This window comes from Chlorocebus sabaeus, chromosome 8, assembly GCF_047675955.1.
Source record: "Chlorocebus sabaeus isolate Y175 chromosome 8, mChlSab1.0.hap1, whole genome shotgun sequence".
Lineage (NCBI taxonomy): Eukaryota > Metazoa > Chordata > Mammalia > Primates > Cercopithecidae > Chlorocebus > Chlorocebus sabaeus.
Window position 1 is genome coordinate 50,689,864 of NC_132911.1, and position 24,956 is coordinate 50,714,819.

A 24,956-nucleotide genomic window follows, 5' to 3' on the forward strand; every position below is an offset into this window, starting at 1 on the left:
AAAAAGACCCTCTCACACCCTTCAGCTGCAGTATAACTTTTCTATACATGCTCAGATTTCCCCATGAAAGCACACCCACAAAGAGTAATAGAATGGCACATGTGCAAGCTGGACACGCCAATGGCAGGATCCCCACAGATAGAACCTATGTACATTACCCATTGTGTATTTTTGTTTATTCTCTGCTCTGTGATGTTAAGATACTGAAAATGTCAACAAGGCCTGTAGATATCCATATGAGCAGCAATGATAAGGAAAAGTAGAAACAGTTATAACACAGAAAGTCAAGCTGTTGGAGAAATTGGACGGTAGTTTAAAGGTGTAGATGACATGGTGAAAATGTGTGATAGAGATATTGAAGGACTAGGGCTACCTGCATTCATAACAGAACAAGAGGTCATATCAGTTTATAAAATCAAAGAGAGACTTCCAAGACAAAAACCATTGTTAATGAGGCAGATGACTCCAGAGAAACATTTTAAAAAGCCATGTGGCAGTATGCATCCTCAACCTCAGAGGACCTGCCTCCTAGTCACTCAACTCTTCTGATATTTCTTCTCACCTAAAAAAAGAAAAAAAACACAATGTACAGTAACCTTTTAATTAAAAAAACACAGCATTGTAGGTGGAGTCCGAAAGCCTGTCATAGTTTGTACAGCTGTTTAACAGCTGATGCAGGTATTCTGGTGATGCTACTATGTTGCTTATTATTTTTTGTTGCATTAATGGTATGTCATATTTTTTACTTAGGTGTGAATAAGTGTATGAAAATGATTGCTTATCACCAGCATATAAATTCAGAGTCAGGAATGATGGTCAAAGATGTCAAACAGTCACAGATTTCCCACATGGTAGCTGAGATAGTGATGCCTTTGCTTTCTGATGGTTCCATGTACACAAACTTTGTTTCATGCACAAAATTACTTGAAATATTATATAAAATTACCTTTAGGCTATGTGTATAGAATATATGAAACATAAATGAATTTCATGTTTAGACTTGGGTCTCATCCCCAAGATATCTCACATATATACAAATATTCCAAAATCAAAAAATAATAATAATAATCCAAAACCCAAAACACTTCTGGTTCCAAACATTTCAGATAAAGGATACTCAATCTGCATATACATAAATATATATGTATTATATGCATAGTATGTATATAATATGCATTTCCATTCTTCCACAAGTTACATTTTCAGGTTACAGGTTCTGGTACTTCCCATTATATTCTGTTTATCAGACTGCAACTAAAATTTTCATGGATTCAGCTTTATGTTGAACAGAATTTGCAGAATTAGGAGTTGAAGCAAACCCTAGTTTGATAATGCTATGATTCTTCTAAATCACCAAAGTGAATGAAATGATTATAGAGCTCAGAAATACTGAAGCAACTTTGCAATAAAAAAAATTATTAATGAATGCACAAGGAGTCTAACATTTTGGTTTTGCTATTGCTTCCTAAGGTTCAACAACATTTTGAATTTGAATATCAGACCAAAGTGGATGGTGAGATAATCCTTCATCTTTATGGCAAAGGAGGAATTGAGCAAACAATTTGTATGTTGGATGGTGTGTTTGCATTTGTTTTACTGGATACTGCCAGTAAGAAAGTGTTCCTGGGCAGAGATACATAAGGATTCAGGCCTCTCTTTAAAGCAATGACAGAAGATGGATTTTTGGCTGTATGTTCAGAAGCTAAAGGTAATAATAATTTTTCTATAGATTTTCATTATTGTCTTAGTTGTGTGTTTTCTTTTAAATCACATTTGAAAATCTCTTAGAGAGCAATTCAGAATTTTACACGTGACTAATTTAGTTGAGTTCTTACCTTTTTTTAAAAAAACAGAGGAGTTGTACTCTCCTTTTCAGCATTTCAATTCTGTAATCCTTGAAGGATGAGTCTTCAGTGTAGTCATTTGTTTTTTGCTGCGTGAATATGCTCTGCATCTAGCTTGATCCTAAGTGCAGTTTTAAGTTTTCCTGTGCCATACTGTAATGGTAGGGTTGGCTCTGCAATTATTGCACTGAGATTGTTTGCTGCAGTTATAGCACAGCAAATATTAGGATTTCTAAAATTGCTTTATTGGTAATTCACATACCATGTAATTGCCCTACTTGAAGTATACAGTTCAGTGGACTTTAGTATATTCACAGATGTTGGTAACCAACACTCCAATCAATTTTAGAATTGTTTTTCCACCAAATCCTATGCTCTTTATCTTATTTTTTACTGGCAGGATCAATCAGATTTTTTATTTTTTTTATTTTTTATTTCTTTAAGAGATGAGGTCTTGCTCAGTCACCCAGCCTAGGCTGGAGTGCAGTGATGTGATCATAGCTTAGTGCAGCCTTGAACTCCTGTGCTCAAGTGATCCTCCCACCTCAGCCTCCCTGGTAGCTAGGAGTATAGGCACACACCACAATTCCCTAACTTCTGTGCCCTTTAGCTTTCAATTCCACCTCTCCATATCCATCATCTGCACCCCTGAAGTTGTAACCCTGGCAATCACCAATCTTTCTGCCTCTGTATTTCCAATTTTGTATGTTTCATATAAATCGGATTATATATCTTATGGGCTTTTGTGACTGGATTCTTTCACTTGGCATAATGCTTTCAAGATTTGTCTATGCTGTGACATGTATCACTACTTACTTTTTATGGCCAAATGATACTCTGTTGCATGGATACACTGGATTTTGTTTATCCACTTGTCAGTTGATGGACATTTAGGACATTGTATACCCCTTTTGGCTATTACAAATAATGCTACTATAAACATTGGTGTACGAGTTTTGTGTAGGCATTTCTCTTGGGTGTATATCTAGGAGTAGAATTGCTGGGACACATGATAAGTATGTTTAATTGAGGAACTGTCAAACTACTTTTTGAAATGGCTGCATTACTTTTATTCCCTCCAGAAGTGTATTAAAATTTCAGTTTCTCCACATCTTCACAAACACTTACTGGGTCACTTTTTAATTCTAGCCATTCTAGTGTATGTGAAGTGGTAGCTCATTGTGGTTTTGATTTGTATTTTCCTGTTTACAATAATGTCCAGCATCTTACCTCATGTTAATTCGCCATTTGTATTTCTTCTTCGGAGAAATATTTATTCAGATCCTTTGCCATTTTTTTTTCCTGCTAGGGATCATTTTATTTTAAAATCATAATAGACTTTATTTTTTTAGAGATGTTTAAAAACAATTGATAGAAAGTTCAGAGAGTTCACGCATGCTCCCCCTACAGTGCCCCTGCCCAGTTTTCCTAACTCTTAACATTTTGCATTAGTGTGCTACATTTATTAGATCTGATAAACTGATACTTATATATTAACTGAAGTTCATAGTTTACATTAGGGTTCACTCTTTGTGTTTTATAGATTTTTGGATTTGACAAATGTATAATGTCATGTGTCCACCACTACAGTATTATGTAGAAGTTTCATTACCCTAAAAATCTCCTGTGCTCCACTGATTCATTCCTCTCCCTCCTCTTCCTCCTAAACCCCCAGTCATTATTAATCTTGTTACTTTTCTAATTTTGCCTTCCCAGAACGTCATATAATAGTGTAATCATATAGTTTGTCACCTTTTCAGACTGGCTTCTTTCACCTAGCAGTATACACTTAGGGTTCTTCTATGTTTTTTTGTGGCTTGATAGCTCATTCTTTAAATTGCTGAATGATATTCCATTTGTTTGCATGTACTGCAGTTTGTTTATCCATTCTTGAATTATCCATCTCTAATTGGGTTATTTTGCCTTTTTATTACTGAGTTGTAATAGTTCTTTATGTATTCTAGGTACAAATCCCTTTTGTTCATCAGGGTTTCAGGATACAAGATCAATATACAAAATCAATGGTATTTGACACACTTTAACAGAGTACTAAATACTTATAATGAGCAATCTGAAAATGAAATTAAGAAAGCAACTTCGTTTGTCATAGCATCAAAAAGAATAAAATACTTAGAAATAAATTTAAGAAGTGTAAAACTTGTACTCTGAAAACTATAAAACATTGTTGAAAGAAATGAAAGATCGAAATAAATGGAGAAGTATCCCATGATCATGGATCGAAGGCTTAACATGTTAAGATGGCAGTTCTCCCTAAACTCATCTGCAGATTTAACCTCACCCCTATCAGAATCCCAGATGAGTTCTTTGTAAAATCAACAAGCTGACTCTCAAATTCATATGGCATTGCAAGGGACTAAGAATAGACAAAATAATCTTTTGAAAATGAGGAACGAAGTAGGAGAACTCATACTTAGTGACTTTAAAACTTACTACAAGACAATGGTAATAAGGACATTATAATACTGGCAGGATAGATGTATAGACCAGTGGGATAGAATTGAGAGTCAGATATGAATATATGTATTTTTAATACATATAATATGTATAATATATATTATATATTTAAAATAAGCTAACAGTTGATCATACACACACACACACACACATATACGTATATAATCTTGGCTCCCTTGTCAAAAATCCGTTGATCATATATATATATATTCAGTGGAGAAAGAAGTTCAAAAACTGGCACAGAGACAACTAGATATGTAAACATATGCAAAACCTGGAGTTGGACGTTCATGAAACACCATATACAAAAACTATGGATACAAAAAAATGGATCAAATGGATCCATTTTGAGCTAATCTACATAAATGTAAGGGCTAAAACTATAAATCCTGAGAAGCAAACATAAGAGTAAATTGTCATGACCTTGGATTTGGCAAAGCTTTCTTAAATACAAGACGAGCAACAATAATAAAAACTGATGAATTGGACTTCATCAAAATTAAACATTTTTGCACTTCAAAGGACACAAGAAAGTGAAAAGGCAACCCATAAGATGGAAGAAAATACTTGCAAATCATGTATAGCACTTTTGGATGGTAAACTTGAGGAAGACATTTATTTTTTATCCCTTACCTACACAGCAGTAACATCCTAAAATCTCTCTCCCTGCCTGTTTTTGCCACTCTTTAAATCCTTTCTCATTTAATTTTCAGATTTAATATTGGTTGAAGCATAGATAATGAGATCAACTAAAGGGGTCCTTAGTACACTAGTCATAGTGTTTGTACTAATACCGGAACAGGTTTATTTTCAGGCATTTCTAGGTGATCAGATGACAAAGAACAAATATACACACACACACACACGCGCGTATATATATACACACACATATGTGTATATATGCACATACATATATGTGTATATATATATACAAGCACACACATATATATGTCAGTTGCCAGGACTCCTAGGCAAGCCTGGCAAAGAGAACACTGGGGAAAAGCTGCCTCTTTCTCTCTGTGCCTTCTTTGAGTCTGATGATCACTTGATATGGAACTGTAATCACATCCAGTTTACCCTCTGAAATTCCTTGATTGTTCTTTTTTATATCCTTAACACTGCCCTTTTCCAGACCAAATGATCTTATCTGGAATATTGCAACAATTTTCCTTTCTCAGTGCTTTTAGAATAACCTGTCAAAAACTCATCTGATTATAGTACTGCCTGCTTAAAACCTTTTAATTACTCCCTATTCCTTACCACGGCTGTGTAGCTCACTTGAGCTCTGCTCACTGTTGAGGGAATATGTGTACTTTTTCTGGTATTTGAATTCAGTGCTACACAGGTTACTGGCTGGGTTGACAATCTCAAATTGTAAATCACTAGTATTCCATGTAGGTAGTCTGTTACAACTTACAATAAAACATTGATGTTTGTGCCAAAGATCATGGTGATGTGATGTTAGGTGCTGTCATCTTGGTGTTTATCAGGAATGTACATCCTCTGTCCCTGTCTTATGCAAGGCACATAACTGGGACTCTTCCACTTCCTCTTTTGCATGTAGGGGGCTTGGACTCCACCTTGTTGCTGCCACCCTGTTGAAGCAGCTGAAAGAGGCCCAAGTACAGTATCCTCTCCAGACATTTGCAGTTGGCATGGAAGACAGCCCTGATTTACTGGCTGCTAGAAAGGTAAGGTGCTGTCTCTGTCCCTTGTGTAGTTAGACTTGTTATTACAATGAAAATGGAGTCAATAATGGATAACTCTGCTTCTGCTATGGTATTGACTGGGGCAGCAGTTTTAAATTAAATGTATTAAAATGGAAGGAAATGGCTGTTGAATATTCACTGTGTTGTACACTGTCTTCTGTGTACCTTTATCTATTATGACCCATACAATTCTCACAAAGACTCTATGATGATAATTATGCTTTTTTGAAAGTAAAGGTGTCTGGATGCGGTGACCTACACCTGTAATCCCAGCACTTTAGGAGGCCGAGGGAGGTGGATTGCTTGAGGTCAGGAGTTTGAAACCAGCATGAGAGCAATGTAGTGAAACTCCATCTCTACAAAAAAAACACAAAAATTAGCCAGGTTTAGTGGCGCATGCCTGTAGTCTTGGTTTTGTGGGAGCCTGGATGACAGAGTGAGACCTTGTGTCAAAAAAAAAAAAAAACAAAAACAGAAAAGAAAGAAAGAAAGAAGAAAGAAAAAGAAAGAAAGAAAGAAAGAAAGAAAGAAAGAAAGAAAGAAAGAAAGAAAGAAAGAAAGAAAGAAAGAAAGAAAGAAGAGAGAAAGAGAGAAAGAAGAAAGAAAGAAAGAAAGAAAGAAAGAAAGAAAGAAAGAAAGAAAGAAAGAAAGAAAGAAAGAAAGAAAGAAAGAAAGAAAGAAAGAAAGAAAGAAAGAAAGAAAAAGAGAGAAAGAAAGAGGAAGGAAGGAAGGAAGGAAGGAAGGAAGGAAGGAAGGAAGGAAGGAAGGAAGGAAGGAAGGAAGGAAGGTCGGCCAGGAGCAGTGGCTCATACCTACAATCCCAGCACTTTGGGAGCCTGAGGCAGGCAGATCATGAGGTCAGGAGATCGAGACCCTCCTGACTAACATGGTGAAATCCCATCTCTACTAAAAATACAAAAAATTAGCCAGGTGTGGTGGCGGGCACCTATGGTCCTAGGTACTCCAGAGGCTGAGGCAGGAGAATGGCATGAACCCAGGAGACAGAGCTTGCAATGAGCTGAGATCACGCCACTGCACTCCAGCCTGGGCAACATGCAAGACTCTGTCTCAAAAAATAAATAATAATAATAATAATAAAGTAAAGGCATAAGTCAGGTGCAGCGGCATGCACCTATAGTCCCCGATACTTGGGAGGCTGTGGTGGGAGGCTGTGGTGGGAGGTCTGAGCTCAGGAGTTCAAGTCCAGTCTGGGCAACATAGCAACACCCCATGTTGAAAAATTCAGTAAAGAGGTCTCTCATTTTTTCGTTTGGTTTTTGTTTCTTAAAAAAGAACATACAGGCATGGTATCATGGTGAAGACTGCAAATTTTGGAGCGTGACTTGTAGTCTGAAGTCCTAGTTCTACTCATTTATGTGACAAAAATAATAGTGTCTACTATCAGGTAGTTTTAAGGTGAAATGACATAATCCATGTAAAGTAAGTATGGTAGAACTTAGCATGTAGTAACTACTTACTGAGTGTTAGCGGTTATTGTTATTTTTTAAAGTGCTGTATTTGGAGTACCATGGGCAGAGGGCAGCTTGTCCATATTCAGTGAGCAGGAGACCTAGTTCCCACTATGGAGAACTTTCGTAGCATGGATGAGAAGGAGCTAGAGAGGACTCTCAATGCAAGGTGATCAATGCTGAGAGAATCCAAAATAGCCAAGGAAAGTAGAATGAGGGGAGGAGCCATTCTATATAGGAATAACATTCTGGATATAAAAGTCGGCATTTCAGAAAGACCAAGGTTAGCATGGGACCAGGTTGGACTAGAGAGAGATGAGGTGGGTTAGGTAAAATAGGTGAGGTGGGAAGTGCCGACTGGGAGAAAGGTTGAAGCCTCGGCCCCAGAGGAGCTGAGGGGAGACTTCCTGGTGGTAGAGTTGAAGCAGGTGAGGGAACAGGCCTAGATGGGGCTTGTATGTGGTGGCCTATAAAATCATTTTTTCCCCTTTCCCTTGTTTAGTTTTCACCGCTGTTAATTCATAAAGCTTTGTGAACTCCTGTCATGTTTGATTTTAAAGGGAAGTTATTTTCTTTAACAAGTAGATGGGTATTTCTTTATATAATAAGGTGGCAAATCATATTGGAAATGAACATCATGAAGTCCTCTTTAACTCTGAGGAAGGCATTCAGGCTCTGGATGAAGTCATATTTTCCTTAGAAACCTATGACATTACAATAGTTCATGCTTCAGTATGTAAGGTGTTATGATGTTATTAAATAAAACATTTTTTTAATACTGAAAAAATGTAAGGTTTAAAAAAATCATTTCAAGCAATAGTTTAAAAATGTTATTTAAAGATGAATGCAAATTAAATCCCTATGTTACTGATCATTTAAGACCACTTAAGAATTTTCTGAATCTCTTTTGGAGTGAAGGGAACAATAAATATATAGTTCAACCTCCACAGTTTTGGTGTCACTGTTGGTGTTTTCCCAGGGAGTAGATACATATTTTCTGCCCTCTACCTCCCATTTTTCTTATAGTTTCCAGGGGTACAGTCAGTATACAGTGAGAAAATAGGTCTATTTGGTAATGCATTTTTGATAAGAAATATTCATTTTAGATATAATTTGGTAAATATTCCATCACACAACTTACCAGTCACTAGCTATCATTGCTCTGCAAACAATACTAATTTTATCTTGTAGATAATATATCTACCAAGATTGGAAGTATACCCCAAATCAGACTGATCCAATGTTATTGAGCCTTTATATGCTACTGCCTCTCTTGAGACACTTGCCTTGGAGGGCAAAAATATCTTAGGTATTACAATGGTTTATGGCCCTCCAAAGCATCACAATAAATAACCAGATAGACAGTATAGCTCTGATATTGGAATTTCACGGGGCTGGCATGGGGTTAGGAAAATAAATATCTAAAAAGGCTCACTAGCTGAGTTGATAATAAAAACAAGGTTGAGAAGAGACATTGGTTTAGAGGGATGTGGTGCAGAACCAAGGAGGCAGGTTTAATAACTTATATAGCCTCCTCAACTCTGTGTGAAATCTGGTGAATGGGGAGTGGCAGGGGGAAAACACCTAACAAAATTAACACTAAACCACCAAAATGCTTATTCTTGTTTTTGTGTCGTAATGCCACTAGGAAAGGCAAGATTTTTAGGTATTTGAGTTGTTGTTCAACAAAGTTTTGAGGCAGACATTCTTGGTCTACAAACATTAGAATTTTAAAACCTGTTTATAAAATGACAGAATGATTCTGGGTTATTTTACAGTAGTACTTTTTGATTAAGTACATATAAATTGCTTGTAAATATAAGGTCATTATTGTAGAAACTACTTTACATTAATATGAAGTCCAGTATAGTAGTAAAGCTTTCAATTATTTCCAAAAATCAAATCAAAGGCATTTTTGGTGGAAGGTTATGTTGACATTAAAGTTAATGTCTGTCTCTCATTTAAGGCATGTTTTTAATTTCCAAGTATATTCTAAAGAACACAGATAGCGTGCTGATCTTCTCTGGAGAGGGGTCAGATGGGCTTATTTGGGGTTACATATATTTTCACAATGTAAGCACTCTGAAGTGGAGGGATATTCATGCTATATTAAGAAAAGTATGAATTATTTGACTATTTTCTATCATCTTTCGGTATGACAGTAATATTTTTGAGTCTCTTATGAGGTTACAAAAGGGAATCTGATAGAGTTTGTTTTCTATCTCTTGGGGAAGAAAGAAATTTTAATAGTATCAGATAATTTTTATTCTTTAAAAATACTTATAGCCGGGTATGGTGGCTCATGCTTATACTCCCAGCTACTCAGGTGGCTGAGGTAGGAGGATCACCCGAACTCAGGAGGTCAAGGCTGCAGTGAGCCGTGACTGCACCACTGCAGTGCTGCATGGTTGACAGAGAAAGACTCTGTCTCAAAAAAAAAAAAAAAAAAGTTAAAAATAAATAAATAAAACTAGTTAAACTTGAGAATCACCTTTCTGCTGTTTCTTAGGCCCCTGTGGAATTATGACCGTTGCCCAGCATATTCATTTTATTCTAATACTAGCATTTTGGTGGGAAGGAAGGTATGTTTTATAAAGTATTTCTTTCTTCTGTTCAGTTATTTCCTCCTCTAAATTTGTTTATCTTTTTGTCTTAGCCACCTTTAGGATTGGAGAGGGAGAAATAACAACTGCTTTGTGTGCCAAAAGCAAAACTCTTGGTGTTTTTGTTTGTTTGTGAAATAGGCTCCTTCTCCTGAAAGAGCTGAGGAAGAGAGTGAGAGGCTTCTGAGGGAACTCTTTGTTTGATGTTCTCCACGCAGATGGAACTACTGCTGCTCACGGGTAGCATTTTAAGAAATTATTGCAAAACAAAAAAACGAATAAACAAACAAACAAAAAAGCCCAATACCCTGAAAAAATAAAAAGACCAATAGCTGATTGGCTATATGTTACATACAGTTAGCTATATGTTACAAAGTGTGACTTTTATAGAGAAAATGAAGCTGTTTCTTAACTTAGTCCCAAAAGGATTAGGCCACATTTCAAAGTGTTGTTGTGGTATATGGGGAGAAGTCTTCTTCCATAGGTTGTTTGAGGTAGAGTTTTCATCTTAAAAGTTAACAACATTCTGTTCATCTCTGAACAACCAAGAGGAAGAGGGAAGACTGCTACAGCTATTGTTAAGTGTTTTAAAGAGAAGTAAAGATTGTAAACATCACGTGACAAGTATTGAGTGCCCACCATGCCTATTTGATACTGTAGTGACCCTGAGGGGATAGGGTAGTGAAGATGCAAGGGGTTTGACCACATTATAAAGAACCAGGTTTCTTTGGTATCATTTCTGGTTTTCTAAAGTTATGTTGAGGAACTGAAGACTTACTGTATAGGATAAACAACTGACATGAAATGTTTTAGTTATCTCTGCTGAATCACACTTAGATTAGAATATAATTAAATATGGGTTTGGGGAATGAACTGAACCTGGTTATTATCCCATCTGCTTGTCTTAACTAGAGTCACTAGGCTTCAGGAAACCGGTGACATGGCATTTGATGAAATATAGTGGAACACTGGTTTATATTCCATATTGTATGTGAGTTGTTAACCAGTGGTTATCATCACAATTGTTAGAAGAGATGGTCTCACCTAGAAAACATTGATTTAGAAAGGTCCAATCAAGGTATCTTCTTAACGATTGGGTCACTCAGGATTTGTAACTTTTTCTGCTTTTTGAAATATGCATTTAACTATTCCTAAAAAAGGAAAGTAAAAATAACAGTCTCAAGCAGTTAGTTTTACTCCTTAGATGACATGATACATATATTATTTTAAATGAAGATTTTTTTATATTCATTCGTTAGTGCAGGGCAGTCATTCAGAGGCTTGTGACTGTATAACCTTAACATTTCTTAGGATCTGGTTGAACTGATGGAAAACTGAATCAGAACCTAAACTGTTGGGCACTACACACCCAATTTAATTTAGATTTTCTTCTTTTCTCCTTTAAACCTTGAACTGAGAGTCCCATTTCTAGATCATCAATTTTCTTCTGATTACTTGTCTCTGACACCAGAAATGAGAATTCCAAAGGCAGGTAAATCAACTCAAGATAAAACTGTTCATTGCCATCAGATTATGTTTGTAACTTTTACTGGTGCTCCTTTTTTTTCTTGTCAGAATGTGATAGAAAAACATCTCCTTAGAGAGACATTTGAGGACTCCAATCTGATACTCAAAGAGATTCTCTGGTGATCAAAAAAAGCCTTCAGTGATGGAATAACTTTAGTTAAGAATTCCTGGTTTATGATTTTATAGGAATACGTTGAACATCAGGTATAATTACTTTAAAAACATTTTCAGGAATAGGACTTTGGATGCAGAGCTGTCATTGCTATTCATTTTGTATTTAGTTTGAATGCTTTGTCCCTGTAAGAGAGATTCATTGTCTCTGTAAACAATTATCTCTTTTATGAGAATTATATAATAATTAAGTAGTATGAAGGATTATAAAGTACCATCTAGAATTGAAAGAGAGAAGAGACTTACTACTAACCATCACTGACCATCATTTAACACATTTTTGGGCACCCGCTGGGTGCCAGATCTTGTTAGGCGCAAATGACTAAAACAGAGCCACCAAGAATTAAAAATTTGCACATGAATGTTCTCTAAAAGTCACTGCAGCTATGCATATTATGAATACTTTAACATTTTCTAAGTGATGGGTGATTCAAAGGGTCTCACGCAATTTACAGTCATGTCTTATCTTAATGTTTTCTGTTTTGTGAAACCAGAGTAAATGTAAGTATTTCCATGCCATTTTAAAAAACTGTTTTGCTCTTATATGCTTATTCTTACAGGTTGATGATGCAATTATGGCAAGTGCAGCCCAGAAATTTCCCTTCAATATTCCTAAAACCAAAGGAGGATATTACTACTATCAAATCTTTGAATGCCATTAACCAGGCCAGGCTAACTGGCTGAGTCATTACTGGATGCCCAAGTGGATCAATGCCACTGACCCTTCTGCCCGCACACTGACCCACTACAAGTCAGCTGCCAAAGCTTAGGTGCTCTTTATGCTGTAATGTGAAAGCATATATTTATTCTTGTTGTAGGGGGACTATGGGTAGATAGGGGAACAATGAGAGTCAATACAGGCTAACTTGGGTCTGAAAAAAATAAAAGTCCTAAATCTAAAACATTGCTATAGTCATTTATGTTCATATAGTCTCTTCATAAGAGGTAACTAGAAATTTTTTGCTGTATCACAGTAAAGTGGAGGGTAATCTAGGAAAAGGAAAAATGCTCTGATGTCCACAAGAACTCACAGCATTCTCCTGGCAAAGCTGCTTTAGATGACATTTGTGTCTTGTGCTCACATGGCTTCCTTCCAGTCTTTGCCTCATCTTAGTCATCAAAGGACTACACTATTTTTGTTCTGCCTGCATTCCTAACAGCTGCCTAGGCAGACTCAAGACTTGAGTCTTCTATAGGAATTCATGACAACTCTATTTTGCAAGATAGTAGTTCATTTTTTTCTCTTTTATGTTGAGCCAAAGTCGCTTCTGGAGACTTGTCCTGGAGCAGGGGTCAGGCTTTTCTTTTTTAATAAAGAGTCAGAGAGTAAATATTTTAGGCTTTGTGGACCTCTTTTGGAACGTTCAGCTCTGCCATTATAGTGCAAAAGCAGTTACATAGACAATATGCAAACAAATGAGCATGGCTGTGTTCTATTAAAAGTTACTTATAAAAGCTAATGGTGGGCCAATTATGTTCCATGGGTTGCAGTTTGTTGATGACTGTTCTAGAGGAACAACCAAGCTAACTAAGCATTTCTGATAAAAGTCTAGACCTACTTGAAAGAGAAAGTATAATAACACATTCAAAGAACAGGTAAACGATTTTCATTTGAATGCTTATTGGTTGTTTAAGGACAACATTTTGAAATATAAAGGTGAATTTAGTTCTCAAAAAATTTTGGAAAGGGAACTGCTGGTGTACAGATAAAGTTGGAAGAAGGACATATTTTAGGCTAGCTGTAGGCTAGGCCTTTATCTACAATTTAAGAATAACTCTAAGAAACTGAGGAAATGTCATTAATATTAGATGATTTTCTTTGTTTGTTTGGTTGTTTGTTTTACACAGTCTTGCTCTGTCATCCAGGCTGGAGTGCAGTGGCACTATCTCGGCTCACTGTAACCTCCACCTCCTGGGTTCAAGCAATTCTTGTGCCTCAGCCTCCCAAGTAGCTGGGATTATAGGCAGATGCCAATGTGCCTGGCTAATTTTTGTGTATTTAGTAGAGATGGGGTTTTGCCATGTTGGTCTCCAATTCCTGGCCTCAAGTAATCCACCCACCTTGTCCTCCCAAAGTGCTGGGATTACAGGTGTTAGCCACCATACCCAGCCCTAGTAGATGACTTTTAATGATTATCTTGTGTTTGTGGGTCCTTAAATTGCCAAAACCTAGAAAGATTTGATTTGATTCTAGGCATATTTATTTCTGGTAGAGCCTCAGACAGCCAAGCTAAATGACATCGAAAATACTTGGGAAGTTTTGTTGATAATGATTGTACAGTGTACATGACAAGATTAACATAAATCCCAAACTGCCAGTTTTCCAGGGAGTGGAGTTTGGCTCTAGATTTTTAACTTTAGTGACTGAGATCTGGCATATTTAATTATCACCAGAAATTTCACAGTAAAGATACTTAGTTAAGGCAATTTCATAGCAGCAAACTATAGGTCAATTATAATGGCAGCAACTTCCTGGGTTTCAAACCACACACAAGATTTACAGAAGGTTCTTGGCACAAAGAATAAAGATAGCTTTTTCTCTTCTTTTGCAATTTAAATTGTAGAAGGTTTGAAGTAATGGTGGTCCTTGGGTTGTTGTACACATGACTTAATAGCTCACTTATTGGCCAAGTCAGTTTTCCTGGATATTGGTAATTTAGTGCCCAAGGAGGCAATAATCTATACAGCATCTCTAACAACCAGTAGTCCATTGCTTTTAAGCATATACTAAAATATTTTTAGCTGATGTCATTCTGCCATTTCAGTCTGATATGAGCACTGTCATGAATGACCTGCCCTTTGGAGGTTCATTTCACTTTCTCTTAAAATCTGCTGAAAGGTACCATATAGTTTGACAGAATGATACACTTCTATTTAAAAAAATATAAAAAGTAAAATCCACTTAAAATCTACTTTTAAAGTGTTAATGTTTTCTTGAAGATCTCTTGCTATAAAGGGACAATTGTAAATGTGTAGGTAGATTATCTTGGTTAACATAAGGCCTGAAAGCTTCTTAAGTCCTTTACAAGAAAAATATAAAAAGGAAAGAATCCTAAGCCTGTCATAGCCCAGCCTCCAAAGGATTATACTTTGTGGGAAATTTTGCTTGAATTAGACTGTGGTATGAACACCTTGAGGCTAAAGAGTCAGAGCATGCTCCTGAATGCTTCCCATCTTGGAATTACCTTAGTTTGGTCTAGAATCCGTGATAAAGGATCCTCAGAGTAGGTCCCTAGGAAGGGAAAGTCTGGCTATGAAGAAGCAGAGTGGAAGTTGCGCAGGGAGGCAGTTATGTGTGTTTCTAGACTGTGCAGTGGAAAAATCAATACCAAGCACATACTTGGCAGCTTTTCTAAGTACTTTTATATTTTAGCTCATTCTAATCTTAGGAAGTGTGGCAGATTTTCTTTTCTAAAAGTGGCTATAGCAGTTTCCTGGTGCCATGTACTCTCCCAGAGCCTGGCTACCCCTCTGAAGAAGCAGGCTATTTCCTCTCTTCTTGACCCTGGGCAGGATTTTGCAATTGCCTTGTAGTAGAATCCAGGGGATGTGATGCTGTGTGACTTCTGAAACCATGTCACAAAAGGTGATCTGGCTTCTGCTTTCTCTCTTTTGATGTATATTATAAGGAAGCCCAGACCACTTGGAGAGGCTGTACATGTGATAGGGCTGACTGCCCTATCAAAGGGCTCAGTCGACAGCCAACAACAGCTACCAACATCTGCCAGCTGTGTGAGGGAGTGAGCCTCCAGATGACTCCAACTTCTAATATTTGAGTCTTCTACCAGGAGCCCACACATGGGAAGGAGAGATGAGCCATCCTTGCTCTGTGCTCTGCCCAAGTTCTTCATTCACAAATCTGTGAGCATAATAAAAGCTTGTTTGACACCATTAAGTTTTGTGGTTTCTTACACAGGCATAGTAACTGGAACACGTAAACACTGTTAACCCCATTTTGCACATATTAAACACATTGCTCAGTCACTTGGCTAATTACTAAGTGGTGGAACCTCAAATTAGCCAGGTTGGTTGACTGCAGAACATTTGAGTTGTTCTTTTTTAAATATTGTCTTGCAATGTCAGCCTGAAACTATAGCCTGGGTCTCTGGTGTGAATCGGGAGACTAAGGGAAAGGGCTTTTATTGGGAGCAAGAACAGGGAGTTCAGGGAATCTCCCAGGGATGGCAGTGAGGCTAATCATTTTCTGTAATGGCATAGACTAGGTGAACTGAGAAAACAATCCCCAAATTTCAGTGCATTACCACAAAAGGGTTTTGTGGTTTTTTGTTTGTTTGTTTGTTTGTTTGTTTGTTTTGCTCAAACTGTATGTCCACCTTGGCCTACCGGGGGCTCTGCACATTGTTGAGGGGGTTTTAAGTACTCTAGAACCCAGACTGATGGAGGCACAACCTTGACATCATTCCACCATCAGCAAGGCAGGGGATGGAGAAAATAGTGGATTTTTATTATTTTTTTATTTTTTTTTATTTTTTTATTTTTTGAGACCGAGTCTTGCTTTGTCGCCTAGGCTGGAGTGCAGTGGCGCCATCTCGGCTCACTGCAACCTCCGCCTCCCGGGTTTGCGCCATTCTCCTGCCTCAGCCTCCTGAGTAGCTGGGACTACACATGCCCGCCACCACGCCCAGCTAATTTTTTGTATTTTTAGTAGAGACAGGGTTTCACTGTGGTCTCGATCTCCTGACCTTGTGATCCGCCCGCCTTGTCTTCCCAAAGTGCTGGGATTACAGGCGTGAGCCACCGCGCCCGGCCATGTGGTGAATTATTTACTGAAACTTAAAGCATCCACTCTGAAGTGACACATCACTTTTGTTTACATTACATGTAAGTCATGTCGCCACACTTAACTTCAAGGGAGCATATACCAGAAAGGAAAATAAAATATCTGGAAAACAGCACTAGTGACTCCTCAAATCTGCTCTTCAGTAACAAAATATTGAATTCACTCTCCTATGCAAGAAATACATTCACCCCTTTTTGAGGGTGACAACTGGGGAATTCCATTGTGCAAGGGCTCCAAGCCCAGAGTTTAGGATCTCTGGGTGATGTACTTACGTGGAAGTCTATTTCAGGGCTGGAGATGGCACTTCATAAACTAAAAAAAAAAAAAAAAAAAAAAAGTGATCTGCTCCCCGTCTGTCCAATATATAATTCAGCAGGAGTAGAATAACTGCGGCAACAACAAAACATATTCAAAAAGAATAAAACAGAAGAAATATAGAAAGCCCTACTCAGGAGCAATTTTGACATCATGCAGTCAGTCATTTGAGGGCCTCCAACTCCAGCAGAATATTGACCTTCAGGGGTCAGCAGCAGCCATGACATCAGTGTGTTGGCAGAAGGAGGCAGAATGAAAGAAATGGGGGAATCAGTATCTGATCATGGGTGAGAAATGGAACAGTTTGAAGGGGAAAGGCTGATTTCTAGCAATAAAGCCAATTTGGCTCATACCATTATAATTTTGGTTATACAGAGTAAATGTTAACATTAATTGGTTATCCTTCCTGAGCGCCAAGGACTGTTCTAAAAGCTGTAATCAGTCTTCACAACAGGCTTGTGAAGTTTGTTTCTTTGAGCTCATTCATGTTTTGTGGATGAGGAAGGCAAAATACAGAGGTGTTACATTGCATGGCTAACACATAATAGAAGTGGAATATTGGATCCCAGGTTCAGGGTTTTCGACACCTTATGCTTAACCCCTACTCTGTGTTACCTTTCCAAGGGATAGACTATAGAATATAATTATGTACTTTGAAAAACTATAATTCCATATTTTTTCTGTCTTGTTAATGGGAGTATATGGTCTGCTTTATAGGTAGCTCATAAGTTATTTAGCACATCTATAAATTTAAGCATAAGATACTATTTTAATTTTTTAAAGTTGTCATGAGCATGTATATGTATGCATCCGTGGTGCAATTTAGCTCTTCTGTGACTTAGATGTGATTTTGATCCCTGTGAGTTTTTACCCGATTTCAGGTCCCACCTAGTCAATAAATTGATACCAATAAACTAATTCATAGTCCTCTTTGCAACTTGGTGAATTTTTAATAATACTAGGAAGAAAGCCATACCTAGAAATTGCCAGTATATTTTAGAAATTGGTTGTGGCTGTATAAAACATTTATTTAATATCTGAGGGCTACAATATAAAACAAAACCACAGGGTGGCAGCCACAACATATTTTTTTCTCTGGAGGCAATTTTATGCCTTTTCTGAAAGGTAGTAGTGTGGGGAAACTATCTTACGCTAAATTGAAGAGATGACATCTTTATTTCATAAAATCATCCAAGCCTAGAAGTTCTATAATTTGCTATAGGTACTTAGTGAGCAGTTTTAACTTGTAGGCATCATATGACTGTTGTACTGGCCACTATGAAGTTGTATATGTATTGTTTTTGTGAACCTTTTGTCTCTCTCTTCTTTGATCCACTAGCCTAAAGATACCTGCACAATGTGTGTTCTTACATAAGTAAGATCCTTTATACCGTGGAAGGTAAGAAAAGATGTGAACAAACTCAAATCTGTTATTTGCTTTTTGAATGTAGCAAAAATCTACATAAACTCATTTTCATAATCACCCACTTTACTGAACCCTGACTTGTCACAGTTTATGCAAATATAGCTAAAATGCAAAATGTCTATTGAGCACTTAGTTACACATAATATCAGCCAACGTGTGCTGATGACTAACTGTGCACCTAACCCTGGTGTAAGACCATACTCAGTCTCTATGACAATTCTGAGAGGCACCCACTGTTAGTACCACCTCATTTTATGGTTGAAGAAACATTGTACAAGCAGCCCAAACACTGAACAAGAATATGGTCAATTTGTGGCCAATGGAATAATCTATCAATTATAATGGATACCACAGAAAAGAGTTCTATATTGCAAGGCAATTTTCGTATGTAGATAGATGACTCATAGAACTTTGTGAGCCACCATTATGATGACCTCTTTTCTGTACAAGAAGTGCCTTTAGTTCTTGCCAGCAAAGAACTCACAGGCAGTAGTTTTAGTGGAAATGTTGGAAGTTATGGAGCAGCAGGTATGAAAGTACAGGGGCAGGGAAGAACCCAGCATTTGTGTTGGTCCATTTCAGGAAGTGAGAAGAAAACACAGTTAAAAAGAATGAGTTATTATTGGATAAAGTGGCCGGGTTTCTGGGCCTCTTTACAAACTGACCAGATCAAGTTCAATAAACTGCTAGCTTGGGAGCTTTGCTAAACACACCAAAGGTAACGTTATAGCAATTCTATTACATTATCCTGTGACCAAGGATAATGTAAGACATTATCTGTTGTATTTGGCACATGAGTTATCTAGGTTGTATGCTCCCAAATGACCACAAGGTGGAGCAAGATGATACTCAACTGTTCCACAAACTTCGGGGAATTTTTCTGTCGCTTTTAACATTTGAATCTTGTGCGTCTGTTAATTTGTAGTTTAGCACTTTTTGTGTTCATAGATTAAAACCAAAACCCCAGCTAATGACTTTGTACACATCTTTGTCATATTGTGCCATGTGATACGTAATGTCACAGACTTTGGACAGCATTGCAAAGCCAGCTTTCTTCCATCCTCCTGTCATTGAAATACACTATGCCCTGTGGTTCACCCTGACTCTGATTCATCTTGGCTAGTGGTGGGGGAGGTGGTCTCCCAAGCTGAGATAGGGAATATAGGAGAAAGAAAGGGTTGGGGAGAGCCAGTGGAGAAAAAAAGTGCATTATTTGGGCAGTAATATGGTTTAGATGTTTATCCCCTCCCAAATTATGTTAAAGTGTGACCTCAAATGTTGAAGGTGGGCCTAGTGGGATGTATTTGGATCATGGGGGAAGATCATATGAATGGCTTAGTGCTATCCCCTTGTTGATGAGTGAGTTCTTGCTCAGTTAGTTCACATGAGATCTGGTTGTTTAAAAGAATCTAGGTTCTTCCCCCACCCCCACCCCCACTGTTTGCTCCTTTTCTGGCCACGTACCTGCCTGCTCTTCCTTTGTCTTCTGCCATGAGCAAAACCTCACTGAGGTCTCCCCAGAAGCCTAGCAGATTCAGGTGTCATGCTTGTACAGCCTGCAGAACTGTCAGTCAAATAAACCTCTTTTCTTTATAAGTTACCCAGTGTCAGTTATTCCTTTGTAGCAATGCAAAAGGACTAGAACTGGCAGCAAAGTTTGTGATGACAGCAGTGGACATATGGACCATGTGATATGTAATGTCATACATTATCACCCAACCAGAACACATGCTGCAAGCGGCCAGGCAGGTGGACTTGTGAAGCCTCTTGGGCAAGGGTGGGGAGCTGTGGCCAATGGCAAAGAAAGCCCAGGCACAGTCCACTCCTCAGATCGAGGCTTTTGATGCCATGTGGCAACACTGGTGGTCTTTTATTGTGAGAGAATCCAGATACCCAGATTTTTGTGAAAAAAAAATTCCTGATTTTAAAATATCAATTAAAAATGTTTAAGAATTTTCAGGTCAAACAAACCATGTCCTGTGTGCTAACATTAATCTAGATAGATTAATCTCCACATACTCTGTATAACTCACACACTCAGTTGCCCTCCCTTGACTCCTCTTCTTAGTATAAGGACCAGAACATTGTTAAACACCAGAAGGAATTTTTTGTGCAGTTTTATTTCACTTCTGCATTGAGACATTCCTTCAACAATCCTGTGTTCAGTGCTTTCTTGTCAGGCATTACTCTACTCAGTGGAGAACAAAGGCTATACGTGTAGGAAAGGAAAATAATATTTTCTTCATCCACCCTAGGTTCATGGCTGAGGCACTTACAACAAAATACAGATTAACAAGAAAAAGGCATACACATTTATGTATTTATTTAGGAGACAGAGTCTTGCTCTGTCACCCAGGCTGGAGTGCAGTGGCACAATCTCAGCTCACTGGAACCTCCACCTTCCGGGTTCAAGTGATTCTCCTGCCTTACCCTCCCACGTAGCTGGGACTACAGGCATGTGCCACCATGTCCAGCTAATTTTTTTATATTATGGTAGAGATAGAGTTTCACCATGTTGCCCAGGTTGGTCTTGAACTCCTGAGCTCAGGCAGTCTGCCTGCCTCGGCCTCCCAAAGTGCTAGGGTTACAGGCATGTAACCCTAGGACAGGGGAAAAGTTAAGCAAAGATGAAGTTTCTGTGGTAGTTCATCCTTAGCCTACTCCCAGAGAGAGTTTGAAAAGCATCACAAAGTTGGCATCACCTTAAGGTGAGGGCGTCAGGTTTTGCAGGCCTGTATATCAGCCCTCAGTTGTGAATGCCTTTGGAGGAATGCAAAGTCCTCCAGAAACTTCCAGGTGAATAGCAATTCTTCAGAGAAGTGTGCACTTGTGAGCCATTGGTGGCTATCACTCACAGCAGCTGGGGAACTTGGTGTACTAATCTGGTAAGGGTTTGAAGCAGACGAAGCACCAACAGCATTACTGCATTTTGCCACACTGATTTCTACAAATGTATAATGAGCTTTACATGAATGGTAATCATGCAAGAAACCTGTTGTTTTATTCTTCACCAACAGGCTTATTGTAAGTTTGGTAACTGTTTTAGTCTTGTGTGTTTTCCCCTTTAAATATACTTTTATTTTTGGTTATCCAGTCCTTCTAAAAACCTAACTTTTTTTCTAAATATCTTAGTTTCTGAATCTTTCTTTGCACCTGGATAATTTATTTTCATTTTTCAGACTTACCTTAGCTGCCAGTTTCTCTGGGAAGCCTCCCTTAATCTTCTAAAGCTGGGATACTTTCCTGTTACTCAATTCTCACAAAATCTGATAAGTCTGGTTTTCATGACACTACAGCAATATTGTAGAATTACCTAGTTATGTGAATGATCTAGCTACGTGTCTGAGTCAGTCAGGGTTGGTCAGGAAAACAGAAGACACTCCATGTTTTGGGGGCAGAAGGGGTTTGTTATTAGGAATTAGGGGCTTGCTTGACTGTTGGAAAAGCTGGAAAGTATTGAAGGCCAGGGAAGCCATGGAGGGAAAGCAGACACTGGAGATCTCATCCAGAAGTGACAGGGCAGGGGCCTCTCAGGAACTTACCAGCAAGCTGCTACAAGTCTTAGGAATCTCTAAGAGGTCCCCCACTGCCTCTGAGTGTAGCAGTGACACAGATGAGTTCTCAAGAGCTCACCAGGGAGTCATTCTGAAGCTCTCATTTGCTTCAGTCAAGATGAAGTTGCCTCTAGAGGATAGAAATTCTCTTTTTCTTCTGTCTTCCAAATCTTGAGTGACTTCTATGGGCAGTTCCACGTCCTAGGTAAAAGGATTGTGGGAGAAGACCTTAAAAGGAATGATGGTGATGCCTAGTTGACAACAGATCATTCAGCATAGTAGCTCATGGTAAATGTCAAGAGACAAAATTCCAACAAGTTTAGTTAAATGGTCAAATTGGCTTTTATTTGTGATTCATGAGTCAGGTAGCATCTCATCTAAAAAATAGAGTGGTGCTCTGTTGGGAGTGATGGAAGAGTCAAGTGTTGTTGTTAATGTTGTTGCTGAGACAGAGTCTCACTCTGTCACCCAGGCTGGAGTGCAGTGGCACGATCTTGGCTCACCGCAACCTCCGCTTCCTGGGTTCAAGCAATTCTCCCATCTCAGCCTCCCGAGTAGCTGGGACTACAGGCACGTGCCACCATGCCTAGCTAATGTGTGTGTGTGTGTGTGTGTGTGTGTGTGTGTGTGTTTAGTAGAGACAGGGTTTGCCATGTTAGCCAGGATGGTCTCGATCTCCTGACCTCATGATCCACCCTCCTGGGCCTCCCAAAGTGCTGGGATTACAGGCGTGAGTCACCGTGCCCGGCTGCAAAAGTCCGTTTTTAAAGGCTTTTCCTTTAAAACCTTTTGGTTTGGTCTGTTGGGGCCTAGTGCAGGAGCTCAGTTCAAACCAATGGCCTTCTAGAAATTTTACTTAACATATAGTATGAGCGTTTCACCAGCCGGAGAATGTATCTTTCTCATGTTTATGTTCCCAGAGTCTAGCGCAGTTCCTGGAAAATAAAGGCGTACAATAAATGTTCATTAAATACTAGAATAAGTAATGAGGAGAGGACAATAGCTCCCCGAAACCAGATAATTTTGGTTATGTTATAAACGGTGTTATGAGAGATCAGTAGTTAATCTCCAGAAGAGCCTCCTGTTTAGTAACTTATGGTAGAGATAACGGCAATTCAGGTTGATATTTTTTTCTACGCTGACCAAAACTGTCACATTTCTGGAAAGTAAAGTCCTCGGTAGAAGGAAACCTTTGCAATTCAGGGCACTGAAGCTGTTGAGGCATGTTAGGCCAATCTCTGCAATATTATTACCTCTTTTCAACTTTTTCTTAAGTTTCTTCCAACGCTCAGGAACCATGTGTACAGTAAGTGAGCTGCCACGAGGTGGCACCCTTGCTTATTTGTTGTAGTAGGCCACTGCCTTCTACACAAGGGATGTGATGGAGCCAGACATTTTAGTCTTAAAGCAACTAAACTGTCCCTCAATTTATAACATTGTCGTTAGATGACGTAAGATACACACATTGCTTCAAACAGGAATTAAAGCAAGCGCAAAAATGAAAGAGAAAATCAGAGCCTAACGTCGTTGTCTGTAATGCTTTCACCATCTGAGTTACTGGACAGCTGGCACTAGAACCTTGGTCTCTGAGGTGTCCCCAGGGGCTCTTCTCCTCAGTTACTCTGTCTCTGCTTACTGTGTAAGGTGGGATGATTCAGAATTTTATTGTCTTATCTTAATTCTGAAGTCTGTGGGAGGACTCACTCCTTCTCCCCCTCTTTCTCCTCCTCCTCCTCTTCCTCTTCTCCTTCTCCTTCTTCTTCTTTCTTCTTATTTTTGTTTGTTTTTGAGACAGTACCTTCCTATGTCATCCAGACTGGAGTGCAGTGGTGCAATCACAGCTCACTGCAGCTTTGACCTCCATCCAGGGTTCAAGCGATTCTCCTACTTCAGCTTCCTGAATAGCTGGGACCACAGGCATGCACCACCGTACCAGGTTAATTATTTTATTTTTTATAGAGACAGTATTCCCCTATGTTGTCCAGGCTTGTCTTGAACTCCTGGGTTCAAGCTATCCTCCTGCTTCGGCCTCCTAAAATGCTGGGATTACAGGCGTGAGCCACCACTCCTGACTGGTAATCACTTTTCTATGGGAAAAAAAAAAACCAGCAGTGAGTAGGCTCTTGAATTAGCTCAAATTATGTATAGAAAGAGTTGATCATGACCAATAGAGGCAAACTTGCTATATCATGACTGAAATCCTTCCCTTTAAGATCCACAAATTTATTTCCAACAAATTTAAAGCTTTCCATAGGGCAACACTTTTTTTGAAGTCACAAAAATAATCCTCGCTCATTGTATAAAACCCCCAAAATAAACGTAAACAGAGAGAAGAAAGAAAAACGTAATTAATCTCAGCCTCAATAGCCAATAACATTTTAGGGAATGCCCTTTATTACCAATTTATTTATACATGTGATTGACTTGGTACACTCTTACTACATAACTCTGTTCCAGGCACCGTGCCAGGTTTTGAGTTTGCAAAGAAGAGTAAGATAGACAGTCTTTCTCTACAAGACAAATATAGCCCCCCCCTCTGATTATATAAACACATGCATATATGTTTTATAAAAAGAGTGTCATATTTTACAAACAGTGGGCCCTCTGTTTCTGCCGTTCTGCATTCATTAGTTCAACCAACCACAGATCAAAAATATTTGGGAAAAATTTTTTACAGTACGATAGAAAATAATACAAATAGAAACCAATATAGTATAACAACTACTTACATAGCAATTGCAATGTATTAGGCATTATAAGTAATTTAGAGAAGATTTAATGTATCTGAGAGATTATGTGTAAGTTAGATGCAAATACTATGCTAGTTCATATCAGGGACTTGAGCATCCTTGAATTTTGATATCCACTGGGATCCTGGGACCAATCTCCATGGATGTGGAGCCTTGCTTTTTCCCATTAATGATATACTAAGAACATTTTTCCATGTCATTAAATAATTTTCAAAGGCATTATTTTAAATTCATAATATTTTATTTTCTGGATATACTATAGTTTATTCATTAAATTTTCCTATTCTTGAAAATATACATGTATCTACTTTT

At 38.3% G+C, this 24,956-nt stretch overlaps 1 pseudogene; it reads left to right on the top strand.

Moving 5' to 3' along the window:
* The first annotated feature begins 246 nt into the window (after positions 1 to 246).
* Positions 247 to 12,628, top strand: LOC119624782 (asparagine synthetase [glutamine-hydrolyzing]-like; annotated as a pseudogene).
* The last annotated feature ends 12,328 nt before the right edge of the window (positions 12,629 to 24,956 follow it).